This window comes from Danaus plexippus (genome assembly GCF_018135715.1).
Source record: "Danaus plexippus chromosome 16 unlocalized genomic scaffold, MEX_DaPlex mxdp_31, whole genome shotgun sequence".
Lineage (NCBI taxonomy): Eukaryota > Metazoa > Arthropoda > Insecta > Lepidoptera > Nymphalidae > Danaus > Danaus plexippus.
In genome coordinates, this window is record NW_026869852.1 from 468,383 (window position 1) to 482,627 (window position 14,245).

The following is a 14,245-nucleotide window of genomic DNA, read 5'->3' on the forward strand; positions in this document are numbered from 1 at the left end:
AATTCAACGAAAGCTTTCAATGGCATTTTATTTTGTATTAAATTTCAATACATTATATTGTTTATATTATATTTAATATATTTCTTAACGTTTTATGGTATTAAAATGTATAAATATGAATAATTAAGTATATTTGTTAATCGCCGCGAGCATTTAGATCGTGAGCTCTCGTTTGATTGATAACTGTGTCCGTCTCGCTCGCACACATCCCGAACGCCTATATGTCCATCTCTTTCCGTCTTTAATTGAGCTTCGTCGAAATGGCGCCGTGATTGTCGTTAGATACATCATTCCGATATTTAACTTTTAGTAGGCATTTAACGTAAAATAGGTATACAATTATAATTAAACATACTCTGTTATTAATTTTGGATGTTTCTCTGCAATTATAATACATTTATTGCTTTATATACCTGTTTTAGGTTTATGCAATAAAATTATTATATTCATATGACATTAACAGTTTTCCGCAATCGAACAAATACCAATGCGATAATAAAATATTGCTTATAAATAAGAATTAGCACATGTCCTCTAAAACCATTCAACAACTTTTATATCCTTATAAACTAAGTAAAACTATTTGATGGTATAATGATTCATTGCATATGCAACGAGGGACGTGTAAGACATCGATGAAAATTAAAATCTACATTTATCGATATCGACATTTCGCAGCCTTAACTCTATAAACATGAATCCTAGCGCCCAGCTCCGAGTCTTATCTCAAATAACAAATTATTATTCAATTTATCACCAATCCAATAACTCCCGTCCGTAACGCGATAACAGCCGGGCTAATCGATTTTTTTATTTAGTTATTTTATGATCTGTTCTTTGATTCGGATGCATTTTTAATCTGTGAAAGTCAAACACAGACATTAGACAGCCTAACCTTGATTAAGGTTTTATAATTAATTTATTCGATTTGTTATTAATAATGTTTTATCATTTATTATGAGAGTGAGTAATGAAAGTACGGTCACGCCTCCCCTTCATCTTCATCAGCCGTCCATGATGTATTTTGTTCTTTTTAATCAATCTCAGACGTTTAATTTCGGACGCCATTATGTTAATGTGTCTGTGGGTGGTTTTATCGATTAAATAGAAATCCGCGAATCGTTAAAATATAATATAATAGTTTATTATAATTAATATTCATATATTACGTTTATTTTGAACTCTATTCAGTTATAAAAATAGGAACAGATTTGGATCCTCGTCATGATTTAATGGGTTATAAAATTGATTATTATAATAAAATATGATCCGGCGACCTTTTGTGCATGCCGTTAAGATACTGAATAGAATTTATATAATACCATGAAATATTTTCCATTTTAGATATAAGCTTAGCTTTAGGTACAAACTTAATAGCTTAGCTTTAGATAAACACAAACTTAATTTAGAGAGATTTAAATTTGGCTTATACCTATTGGCAAGTATATGGTTAGTATAAAATGCTTTTACCAATATAAACCCTCGTAGGCATTATGAGCCGCCATATGTGTGATACAGGGTGATGATAGCCCTTGTTTGTATCCTGACCACGTGACCAGGTCGTTAGCAACTGATTGATCGAGCCACGGCTCCGCTCCTGAACAATATTATATACAGGGTGTTAAACATTACATGTAATAGATAAAATGTCTATATCTCTATATTACAAAGTTTTCTTATACATTTTTTTAAAACATATTGATATCACACTGATTAATAATCTATATAAATAAAAATACATAATAATAAAAATTTATAAAACAAAGATACAACATTTTTGTTTGTTATATAACTCAATATATATAAAGAAAATTGTGTAAGTAACACTATTTTTAACTTAAGAACGGCTGAAAATTGGTGAGGAGATAGCTTAGAACCAGGAGAATGACATGGGATATTTAATTCTGTTCGATCGAAAAAGAAATAAAAATACTTAATAAATTACAATATCTGGTTATTTATGGCCTCTACGGCGAAATAGAGTTCGCCCGGTTAGCTATACATATATTACTAACGCCGAATTTACCGCGGACGAAGTCGCGAGCAAAAATTAGTATTCTCAAAATTATAATTATATAGACAGTGTTTAACATAATGTGAACACGCTGTATAATCAAAGTCATTGTTTCACTTGTTAATAGCGAGTATAGTATAACTAATAACATCTCATTCGGATTCATTTCCCGTGATTAATTATCTGTTTAATCGATATAAGATGTTGTGCCAACAGCCTTCTCGTGTATCCTAGCTGAGGATAATAGTGAAAACGAAGCCTATTTTAATTAACATAAGGTTTATTTCGGATCGCACATAATAGATCACAGATTAGATTAAAGAGTGGATCTATCAATTTTTTATCATCTCATTGAAGACCTTTGTTAGATATTTAATTGGTGTCTTAAACAGGGTCGTTGTTAATTCGATTTCGGGTTAGCGGCCATTTGTTCGTGTCTGCTTAGACTTACGAATGTTAATCTAAAATTGATTGATTGGACTCGAGGCGTGGAACAATTATTACAAGTCTTGTATATATATTTTTTTTATATATCGGAAAAGTTGCGTTCAGTTAAATCGATGTACTTAAATTGAACGCTTATTATGAAGAAGTCATTGCTGTAACCGAAGCTCTTTGATGTCGCAATATATGAAAAATAAAGATACATATCTGTATGTAGAAAAAATAATTTGTTTTGTGTGTTGCCAAATTTAATGAAAATTAAATTTCTGCCGCCCTTGACATACCGTTTACGCAGGCAACACAAAACATAGGTAGGTAGGAGAGTTATTTAATAAATCGGTAAACGTCAGTAGATAACATGGCAACATTGTGACGGTCATCTCGCGCCAATAACTGTGTTGTGCCAGTCATTCAGCCGGGGTCACGAAATGAAAGAGGAGGCGGATAAATTAAAATACACGTACATATATCTACAATTTTGCTTTACTTTAAATAAAACAAACTTTTTATTCACATAAATATTTTATCAATATATCATAAATATTTATTACTTAGTTTGCATTTTTCCGTCCGTCATATGTACCAAAACGCGAGTATCAACTTAAGCTGAATGAATTAAAATGAAGGTTAAATGTACTGGTAATATATGAAAACTATATATAAATAAATTAAATGTCACCTTGCTTTTTTTTTCTAGTCGTGTTAATTATGATACACGAATTTAATAAAGTGTATCCAGTAGCTAGTCTGAATAGCTTTGAGATTATGATCGATTATTTTCGTCTTATTCCGTAACAAAAATGGCGCAGACGTCGCGGTCGAGCCGTGTCGGGATCAAACGGTTCTCTTACAAATAAAAGTGGTATTAATCAACGCTAGAGGTGATTTTGTATTTAATGTATTTTGAATGTTCCCGTTTCTTGTTTTTGAAGGTGATCGTTTGTAATATTATGATTTATTCGCCATTTTTAATACACGAATTGCGCTTCGCGTGTTCTAAATTTGAATTAATTATTTTTCATAATTAAAACGTTCTCGTGCTGGCCGGTTTCAAAACATATCTCCAATTCCACAGTGATAATCTCACAGATTATTAATAAATCAAAGCCATTCTATTCCCGTTCGCTTTTTAATCTGACGAAATTGTCTCGCCTACATTTACGACTCTATTAATATAATTTATTTTAGTTTAAACGTTTCTTTTGTTTCAACTCATCATAAACAAATTTTATTGAAGCTGGATCTTTGATGTACATACATTGTTTATAATTAACGTTACATTCGTGATCGTTATCAAAATTACGTCCAGTAACAATGTATCATATTTAATATAGTTTTAATAAACAACCTCTAATTATTACGACGCTAATATTTATTGTTTAACAAATTCGGCCGCCATAAACGGCGAGCCGCCAGGATTGTTCCTTTTTAGTTGCGAGCGTTTTGCATATTTTTAATGTTCATTAATAAAAGTCAATATGGCCAGCGACCGGTCGGTTTGATTAATCGGTTCAATGTGAGTGATGAGCTAAATTAACTTTAATATAAAAGATTTATCTACATTTTTTAATATACATATTTATTCTATTGCAGATTAGTTAAATTTGTGCGTTCCTGTCCGTAAAAGACTAATTAAGTTCAGTGTCAAGCCTCTGAGCATTTTTTATTCCTTCACAAAATCTTTGGTCGATGACCGTCACATTCAACCCAAATTTAATTCGCACCAAAAAGCATTGTTCAATGTATGCGCGTGTTTAATCGATTATATTAAGGTGTCGTATTCAAACCCGCTCGGGCCTAAATGTTTTAAAATTCTAATTCTTTTTTTTTTTTTTTTCATTCAATATATTGAGTCGCGCGTCACATGAACGACTACTTATAAGGTGTATCAAATAATAGAAACTCATTGTTTTCACGATGAAGGTCATAAAAAATAAGGTTTGTTATAAAAAGTGGGAGTGTTACCGCATTATAATATTAAAATTTTCGGGCCGACAATTCTTTCTTCACCATTCTGTATGAGTCCATTGTTGTTGTGTCCATCCGCATCAAATACCCTCATAAATCATATTCGTCGTAAATTCGATACGAGTTACAATGAAATATCTGTTCGTATTTGAATATCGACTGGACTGTGACATTCTTTTTGATCGTCTTATAAATTGCTCTGCACTATGCATAGCGGTTTCAAGATGTTTAGTTCGTTAATATAATTACACGTGGACTTAAAGAATAGTCTTTATCGATCATAATTACGATGATAACAATGTTGCCGATGTATTGTGACGGTCAAACACGACTTCCATTCTTGGTTACCGAATTAGCAAAAATGGCGGGTGAGTTTTCTCTTTGTAACCAATTATGGGTTATTATAGAGTCGAATCACAAATTGCGCTTTTGCTATTGTTGTCGGCCCCACACATATACCTTGTTTACGCGACAGGCACGTACGACTTACTTTGTCGCGCGACACATCTGCCTTACCCCAGAATCAGTTTTATAGATCTTATTACCATAATAATAAGTGTCAAAATTAATTCACCCGTTCGTAATAACAGCCAATCGAGTTTGATCTCAAATTAATATTTGATGTGATTTCAAAGTAATAATTCCAGTTTCATCAGAGGTATTTGCGATCAATATGCTATCCAAAACAAACATGACCACCAACACTTGAATGATAATACGAACAGAAAGTAATCTTGTTTTGTTATATTTAGGGTTAAATTTACAAGGACGGTTAGCAAAAAAAGTGATAAGTCTTTGTAATCTGTCTGACGCCGGGCTTACTTCAAGTTAATTGCTTTGAAATGTATATTTTTTGTTGTCGGGTAAATGTTTTATTACGTCTACCTGAATCGGAGACAGTACTGAGATAGGAAAAAAATGACTCACGCCATTATGCAGAATATTCGAGAATCGAAATCACTCAATGCTATGGCAATAAAAATTTCCTAAAATTCAATAGCTTCACTTTACACTAATTTAGTTAAATAAATTTCAAGTAGAAAATAGAAGTATAGAATTTAATGATGTTTTGGCTTTAAGATTATTAAGTTTGAGGGAATTCAAACGAATGAGAGTAACAATGGAAGTATCGTGAGTGGCAACACTCGTTGGAAATAACTTGAAGTGCTGGTGACATTGTTGCGAATAATTGATTTGATTTAACTTGTTATGTGAAAGGTTAAAGAAAATATACTGAATAATGAAATAATTAGCGCACTGTTAATTGACACATGTTTAAAAAGTCGGATGAAGGAATATATACACTAGTTAATAAACTCGTATTCGTCCGCTATTTTATTAATAAAGTTGTACTCAAGAAAACACATCACATGTATACATATTTTTGTTAAATGTAAATAGTCTAATAAATAAGTTATTTCAAATTAATTCCAAGTGTAATGTGCAGTTTTCGTCATTTGACTTGCAACTGCAAACCTTTATGATTTTACTCATAAATAATAATAATAATGAGATAAAATATTATCATATAATTTAATGACTACGATCGAAACATAATGTCATGATCACTTAAGTTTGTTTGGACTGCCTTCAAAAAGTACAAGGTACTATTAATCACAGATTAAAAAAAATAAAGTGAAAATTTAGTTTCGTCACAGATTCTTAAGCGCTAAGCGATTTGGAAAGGATTTTCATTATAAGAGAGCTATTAGATAAGTTGTATTGAGGTTTCAATTGAAGTCAATCAGACCAAGTTAATTAAACATGAAGTATCCATCTTTTTTTGAAGATTTTTATAATAACGAAAACAGTATCGAAACAAAACATTATTACATATATTTAAAATGAAATAACATTTATTTTATATTCAATTTGTAATAAGATATGCATCGAGGGACGTCTGCGCTACCAGCTGTTATAATTAATGAATTTGTATTCCTATTTTTATATGAATTGTTGAAAACGTGCTAAAACACACATTAAATATATTAAATGTGTTTCGTGAACTGATTCCAGACTGCGATGGTCGCGATAATCACTTAATTATACGTAATTTAATACAATTACAAAGCTCTCTAAGAGTCCAAGTAAAGATAATAAAGAAACCAGTGTTACGTTTCAATAAAAAAAAAACATTGATATATCCTATTATAAACTTCTTTGAAAGATTTGAAATTAAATATATATATATATATATTTACTTATTCACTTGGAAGTCGGTGAAAATATAATTTTATATCTTAATTCATTGTTTTAATAGAATTAATTGATCAAATGTATAGACCCAGTGGCCTATTTCTCTCTGACGTCGTCCCCTGCCCTCTATAAATAATATCAGGCGGAGGCAACATTCACCCATTAATCATGCTGTGTCACAACGTGTCCACAGATCTTAACATCATTCAGACGCACTCGCCACTTAATTGCTTTTAAATTATTATACGGCTATGGAAATAGACTTCTGAATTGTTTTAGCTCTCGTTCCTTTATTATATACTAAATAATAAATATTGCTATCGATTTATATGACAACTTCCTATTCATGAATATACAAGCTTGTTTATATTTTATGGTAGATTTATAATAATAACAATGAGACATGATTTTTTTCATATGTATATAATAATGGCGGGCGAAGGCTGTTTATTATTGGAAGTTGGCTTCCCTCCAGACACAGTCATTGTTCAAATCATCGTAGTATACTTGGTTATATAAATCAATACGTACATTATAATAATAATGAATTCTATATATAAATATTTACCTATATTTATATATTTTAATCGGATAAGAACTTCATTGAAGTCTAGATATTTTCTTTTAATACGTAGTTTTGGCAGTGCTAAGTAGTTTTATTATCATCTAGGTCTTCTAAAGCCAGCGTCGTGATCCGCTTCAGTGATCTCTTTGATCATACCGTAGTTACATTTGTTACGTTGAATGATACTAATCAAACACGTTTATAGCGGTCGACGGTCGCTTTTATATTAACTACCGTGTATTAAATAATATTCTCAGAAGTTTGAATCAAATATTCCTACAATAAACCGGTTGGTGAACATCGTGTAATATTTTAAACTATTTAGTTTTACAGCGCCATCTATTGTCTGGATCTGTGCCAATAATCGTTTCATAATATCGTCGATTGCGGATTCCGTTGCTGTTGTTTTATTTCGTGATAGCCTGTTAATTATTCGTTATAATAATATCTCGACACGTGCGCTACATATGTTAGCCTATCGCGTGCTTTATAAAATATTAAAATAAAATAAAACAAAGCAGCAATCAAAGTAACAAGAAATACGGAATCTCCCGCGACGACTGTCAAATTAGCATCACATACGAAAATAGCGTCATTCTAATTATTTTGATGACTCAAACGAAATACAATTAATCTTGCCGTTTCTCTGAACTGTCCGTATGATGGACGTGCGGGAGTATAGTCGCGTTTCGCGATAAATAAACCCGGGATGCGCATATCGGATTACGATTCCATCGGTGCTGCGTATCAAAGAATTTACGGGGTGTCGGAGTTGCGGCAGCGACGCGCGATACCGGCCGGCGGATACTCCTGTAACGTTTGATTGATTCCTTTAATATATTCATGTCCTTGTTGAGCGAATGAGACTTACATCGGAATAAAACTGATTATTTATATAAGTCACTAATCAAGATGCCCGTGGGTAAACTAATTAGGGTGGTTTCGCTTGATGAAATTAACTTGTGATAGCGTTTTAGGCATTTTAAATATAGTTTTCATTTATCGTATTGAGATGGTATTTCGATCGAGTACCAATGATTTGTTAAATGAGATCCTGTACGATAGTGGAAATCGATTAACATTAATTGTTACTCGAAACGGCATATTTTTTTAAGGCAACATTTCAATGAGTTTTTTTTTGCATATCGGCTAGCGAAGTTACAACTGGATATTCAATGGGTGTTGTTTCCATAGATAAAGTATTTATCTTGGTAGATTAATGTATGTGTGTTATAACTTTAAATAGATAAGAAACTTAGCGAGTCTTTAAAGTATTTTAAAGAAGTTACTAACTCCAAAATTTGAATAGAGACATGAGAAAGTTCAGTGAGACGTCGCAAACAGTATTCTTTCAGCGTACTTTTGTGTTCTGTATTAATGTGTATTCTCCTTGTACTATACGAGTGTTCCTTGCAGAACATTCTTAGGCCAGTGACACACCGTCCAGCGTCGCGGCGTCTGAGGCGCGTCTAGCGCGTCATTACAATCGTAAATCAAAGTCGAAACAAATTGGTAACGCCGATGAACAGCTTTAATAAAAATCTCAGCATAACCTCGGATTTAAACCCCATAAAAATATGATTTCGAGTGCCTTAATCCCGCCGTGGTTTTACGATGTTATAAAAATTGATTAATAACTTTCGGTGCATTTGTTATACGATAGAGGTCACAATGTTGCATTGACCCATTTAAGTGTCGTGTTCGTCGGTATTTTGGCGGGTGACCCAGACGTAACAGGACCTCAACATCAATTAACAAATTCGTCAGATTTCGAAAATCATTTGAATAAATGACGTTGTTTCTCAACGTTTTTTTTATTATTATTTCTGAACGCTCTTATTTATATTTTCACATAAATGTCATCGTCGGTGTAGAATGAGAATGTCAATCATTCGCTGTGAACGTTGATGTCGCTACGCGTTTAGAAATCGTTTTTATTTTTTCTTTATTTCATGATCCGTGGTTCCGGGCGTTTGCCAGATCTACGTTCTCTCGTGTCACGTATTTTTGCTCTGTCACATGATTTGAACAGTATCCGCATTACTCACGCTATCTTTTTTCTAATATCCTATGCTTGTAATATTTCTATGAAGATATTGTAACTAAAAATCATAATAGATTTGTATATTAATGACTTAATTTAAACTGTCATATAAATATTATTAAATATCTTCTGGAAAATATATTTTACTGAAAGGCGTGTTCAAAGGAAGTCATTTTCATATTAATGATAATGAACTTATAATATGAAGTATACAAGTAAGAATGTTTTAAGTTTAGCCCGTCTTTACCAACACATAGTTATCGGAACAGGAATGCCACACTTAATAATTCTCGTTATGAATCGAATTTATTCATTGGGCACATATATTTTATTGTTGTGCCGGCACCGTCCTCGCCGCGGGGCTTTATAATATTATACGTATAAATAAAACCAAATCGACTTATAATTAAAAACATAACTTATTAATAACGTATTTAACTTTTTGAGTTTCGCGCCTTTATCCTAACTGTCACGCGTCGATGTTATAGATAAATAATTTATTACAATCAGTAAATTAAAGCTAAGTTTTCACTGTTTTTTTATTTGCAAAATTCCAACAACAATTGCTTTGTATCGAGTTTGCATTGCGTTTTATGTTCATTCTAATTGCGTCCCGGTGTATGTTGGGCGAGCAATTTTTCATATCACCCATAATAAGCTCTGATGTGTTCTTCGCTATCTTATTTATGTTGTATCTAATATAGTATGAGTAACAGCCTGGGCTCTCTCACCTCGGGGCTCGTGGTTCGAGTCGTACTAAGTACAGTAACAATAATTGAAATCAAATAAATCTTCGCCTAGGTTATGAATGTATTCTATTAAAAATGAAGCTACAAGTCAACATTATAAAACAGCTTTCACATTGACCGTATTAAATTAAATATATCATTTATAATAAAAACTATACGAAATAGATTATTAATGTTATTGTTATCATTGATTTATTCCTTGACGTTCAATTCAGAAAACAGACTGTAAAGTTTACGATTCAGTATCGATATGTGTTGAGTAACAAAAGTAACAAAAGTAACAACAAAACAACGAAATATAAGGCGAGAAGAGAACAATAAACCGGTTGATTTATTTTAATAAAGTAATTTATGAGCAAGAGCAAATTGGCCTCGTGACGGGCCGGCTTATCGGGTAACGAAACGCGATAAAATCGCTGTCGATACTACGATAAATACGTTATTAATGGTAAACTTGTATCGATAACTATCTATGTTGTGAAACAGTGTTAATTGTTTTATTCCCATCACTATTCACACAAATAATCTAATTGTAATCCATCGTATCTATACAGAGGTGTATCTGATAGGTCATCCGGTCCTCGTAAATCCCGGGATCGTAACTCTCGGCTTAATTACGGATAAATAAATAATTGAATGTTAGCGGCCGCGGGCCTAATCGATCGTATCGAGGTGTCCGAGGTGCTAACAAGGGCCCGCCAGCGTGCACCGACACCTCATATTTGACTGTGTCGAAATTAAATCCTATATCCGCTACCGCTCACATCGCCTCTACCAAAATTAATTACCTAGAATAATCATATAAAGTAACCTTTCTTATGATTCGACAAATATTTTCTTTGTTGAAATTTTGTTGTCAGTCAAAATTAAATTTTGAACGTAAGCGCTTTGAAGACGCCACTGCCACGTCTGATTAGTAAAGCTGTTTATTGCAGCATAACCATATCATTGGGTTTTTCTATTTTCCTATATATTTCGATCTCGTACACGTTAAGATTGTGTTTGACGTTGTTTTAAATTTCTCTTAATAATATTCGTTGTAATGCACATTGAAATCAATATTCCTGGACGCGGTGTGACATTACAATGTTTTTATATATATATAATCTAAATATAGTTTGGTGTCTTGTGGTTTTTCCGTAACATTCGTCTCGTATCCATTTCCTAACCGAGAATAGAATCTATGAAATAAAGGGCGTCACTCCTCGGTCAGCTCGATACACAGTTATAGCTCGTTAGATGGCAATTAGCGGTCGCATCACTCGTCAGTGACTTAAATAACAGTGAAAAATCATTTATATCTGACGCTGGTCGCGATGCCGATCGATTACTGGGATGGCATTCGCACGTGGGTGTGGAAAACTAATTAAGACAACTACAACTAGATTCCAAGATGGCTGCGCAGTCTTGAAGTTTTTTTTTTTAATTTTTTATTCTGTGAATTATATATGGATAGTGCAATACAAGCAGTGACATCTGTAATACAATACGTATGGTGATCAGATTCTACGAGACCACAATGGACGAATCGTCCGAAATAAAGAGTATTTAGATACCCACTGATTGAGAGCGGTAAGGAGGTCAAGCTTGATGGATGACGCTAAATTATCCCCCCACTAACGAGCAATGACCAGAATATATTTATAATAGCGTTGACAGCTCTTCCGTTCCGTGATTTCATTAAATACAATACAACTATTTCTATTTCATTGTGTAATTGGATGACATTTCTGTCAGCTTCAAGCTCGACGTATGACAAATTGTAAAAAATATATAAATTTAAGTAAATACCAACGGAACTGGTTTTCAATGTTAAAATAGGCTTGGGATACACACCAAAATAACGTTGATTAAAATTATTGTTTGTTTGTCCGTCTGTATCTCAGTTTGTTTCGGCTAATCTCGTAAACTAACGGAACGATAGAACGGGCCTTGTTATGTAATATAAAGTGACTTAAATTTCTGTTTTACAACTTGGATATTTTTTAATATTCTCGTAATTCATTTGGTATTGCTAATATTGTTTGGTGTCTTAAGTTAAATACTGTCGGAAACTCGTTATCAGCTCTGTGTATATGTATATATATAAAGGCGTACATACCGCGGAAGTTACATATCTAACTTCCGCTGTATGTATGTCTTTCTCACGGATGTCACCTGACCTTATTCTTTCATAAAAGGCTATGTCAACTTACATTACGTATTTCATTGAACTATACACTTCTACAGTTCTATATATTTCCACTATAATATTCATCTAATGCTGGTTGTAGGCGGCGCCTTTGATATCCGCCCGCCCTTGATCGGGGCGGGACTTTTTGCGGGTAACATTTTTATTAGAATTTCCTTTAGATCTTAGTACTCGTGAGGTGATAATTTTTTTTTGGTAAAATCGTGATATTTATTAATTCATATATATATCATATAAAACTAAATTAATTAAGAACTTCATTTACTATTTCATACGATTCTTGAATCAATACAATCACAAGCAATCTATTTCTAATAAGATTGCTATTGGAATCTTATTCGCGTAACGCAGAATACTCGTTAGTCAGTTACTTTGTGTTACCGAACAAGTTACCAACAAAATTAACAGAGAGATCACATGAAACTAAGCGTGTGTGATGACTCGAAGTAATTTTTGTTTTGAAAACTGAATAATTGTCGTAAAATCTCGGCCGGGACACTTCCAACACATAAATCACACCGCGTCCATTGTTAACTAGAAAGTATATAATTTGAATGTTATGTGAAAATGTCAAATTGACCCTTCACAGTCAGTCAGTGAGTTGCAGCGAGTGGGGCCGCTTATGCTAATGCTGCATTGTAACTATTTATTTGTTATATCTAAGAGGCAGAGTCGCTCATCGTTGTACAACCATTGTGGCTGCCCTTTGACTCTATTGTATGTTTTTTGTTGCAGCCACGGATTATTTTATTTCCATTATGTGTTATAACGCTTTGTCTCACAATAAATTAAAATTGGTTATGTTTTTTTCTACTGATTTAATGATAATTTAGTTTCATCTATTACAATGACCGACGAATATTCTGTTCGTTTTGTTTCTTTATTGCAGATGTAACGAAATATAGAAAGGAAAGGAACGAAATAATTTTTATATCATACGAATTAAAAATTTATTTAACGTCTCAAAAAAATTTGTTAAACGCGTCTGATATTAATACACATGTTAGTATTGTGATGTTCGTAACAATTCACTATTTAATGGCGATGCGAGGACTTAAATAGTGATTCGTCACGACCGGGACACATTTTGTTATTTAAATTGTCATTCAAATACGGGCAGAGCCGAAACGCGGTGGCAGTGTCTCGACACCTTCATTTAAGATCGTAGAATATATAAAAATACAAGACGGTATTCGTTAAATAATGAATAGCATCTATTACAAATAAATATATTACGTACCCGCAGCTAACAATGTGTGAATACTTTAATGATTCGCTTACAATAATATTAATGTTATTTCACTGGAAATATACCGCAACAAAATGTATCTATCAACATTGTATTGTGGGGATTATTAACATTATTTTGCAACAAAAAAAGTTATAAAGAAAATTAAAGGTTACCAATGATATTTTACGATTCTTGAAAAGGACGAACGTCGGCTATAAAAATAAGTATAGGTACGTCTCGCGATAACAAAAGATAGATATTATAAGTCGTAATTAATACAATGTAATGATACTGAAGAGGCACGTAAAATATAATCCGACAAGTGCCGTTTAATGTGATATAATAAAAACTATAAATTAATATATCATGATGCATTAAACAAACAGAGAATGTAATACAAGAGTAATATTGGTCGTTCCTTCACACGGCCGACTAGCTTTTGTTGTGAGTGTGTTAGACTTTATGTCGAGCGATAGTTGCCGCCACCGCTTCGAGGATGCCATTGTTGTATTCATCTCAACGACGCGAGTGAGTTGCGTCGCCTTTAGCCGCATCCGACGTTTCCATTGTTGCGATTTTATTGCCGGTGTTACCGTCCCCGCGGTGATCGTAAACCATACTCAGCCTTCGATACTATCCACCGCGAGCTGGCGGGGTGGAGATGAGACCCGCGACCGCAGCACGACCGTTATAACCCAACCGGAGCCACCGCAATGACGATTTTCATTCATTTCTAATAAATTGATACGAGCCGTTGTGTTGCGAGAGACGATTGGTTGAGGCGTTCCTCGGGGTTCGATACTCGGGCCCCAGTTGTAAATCAACTTTACAACCTTTAATTAC

The 14,245-nt window shown here is 33.2% G+C and overlaps 1 protein-coding gene across 4 annotated transcripts in view; it reads left to right on the forward strand.

The window, feature by feature from the left end:
- The window catches only part of LOC116772011 (protein dead ringer), a 66,128-nt gene that overhangs the window by 43,211 nt on the left and 8,672 nt on the right, over window positions 1-14,245 (forward strand). The gene's annotated exons all lie outside the window — the stretch shown is intronic.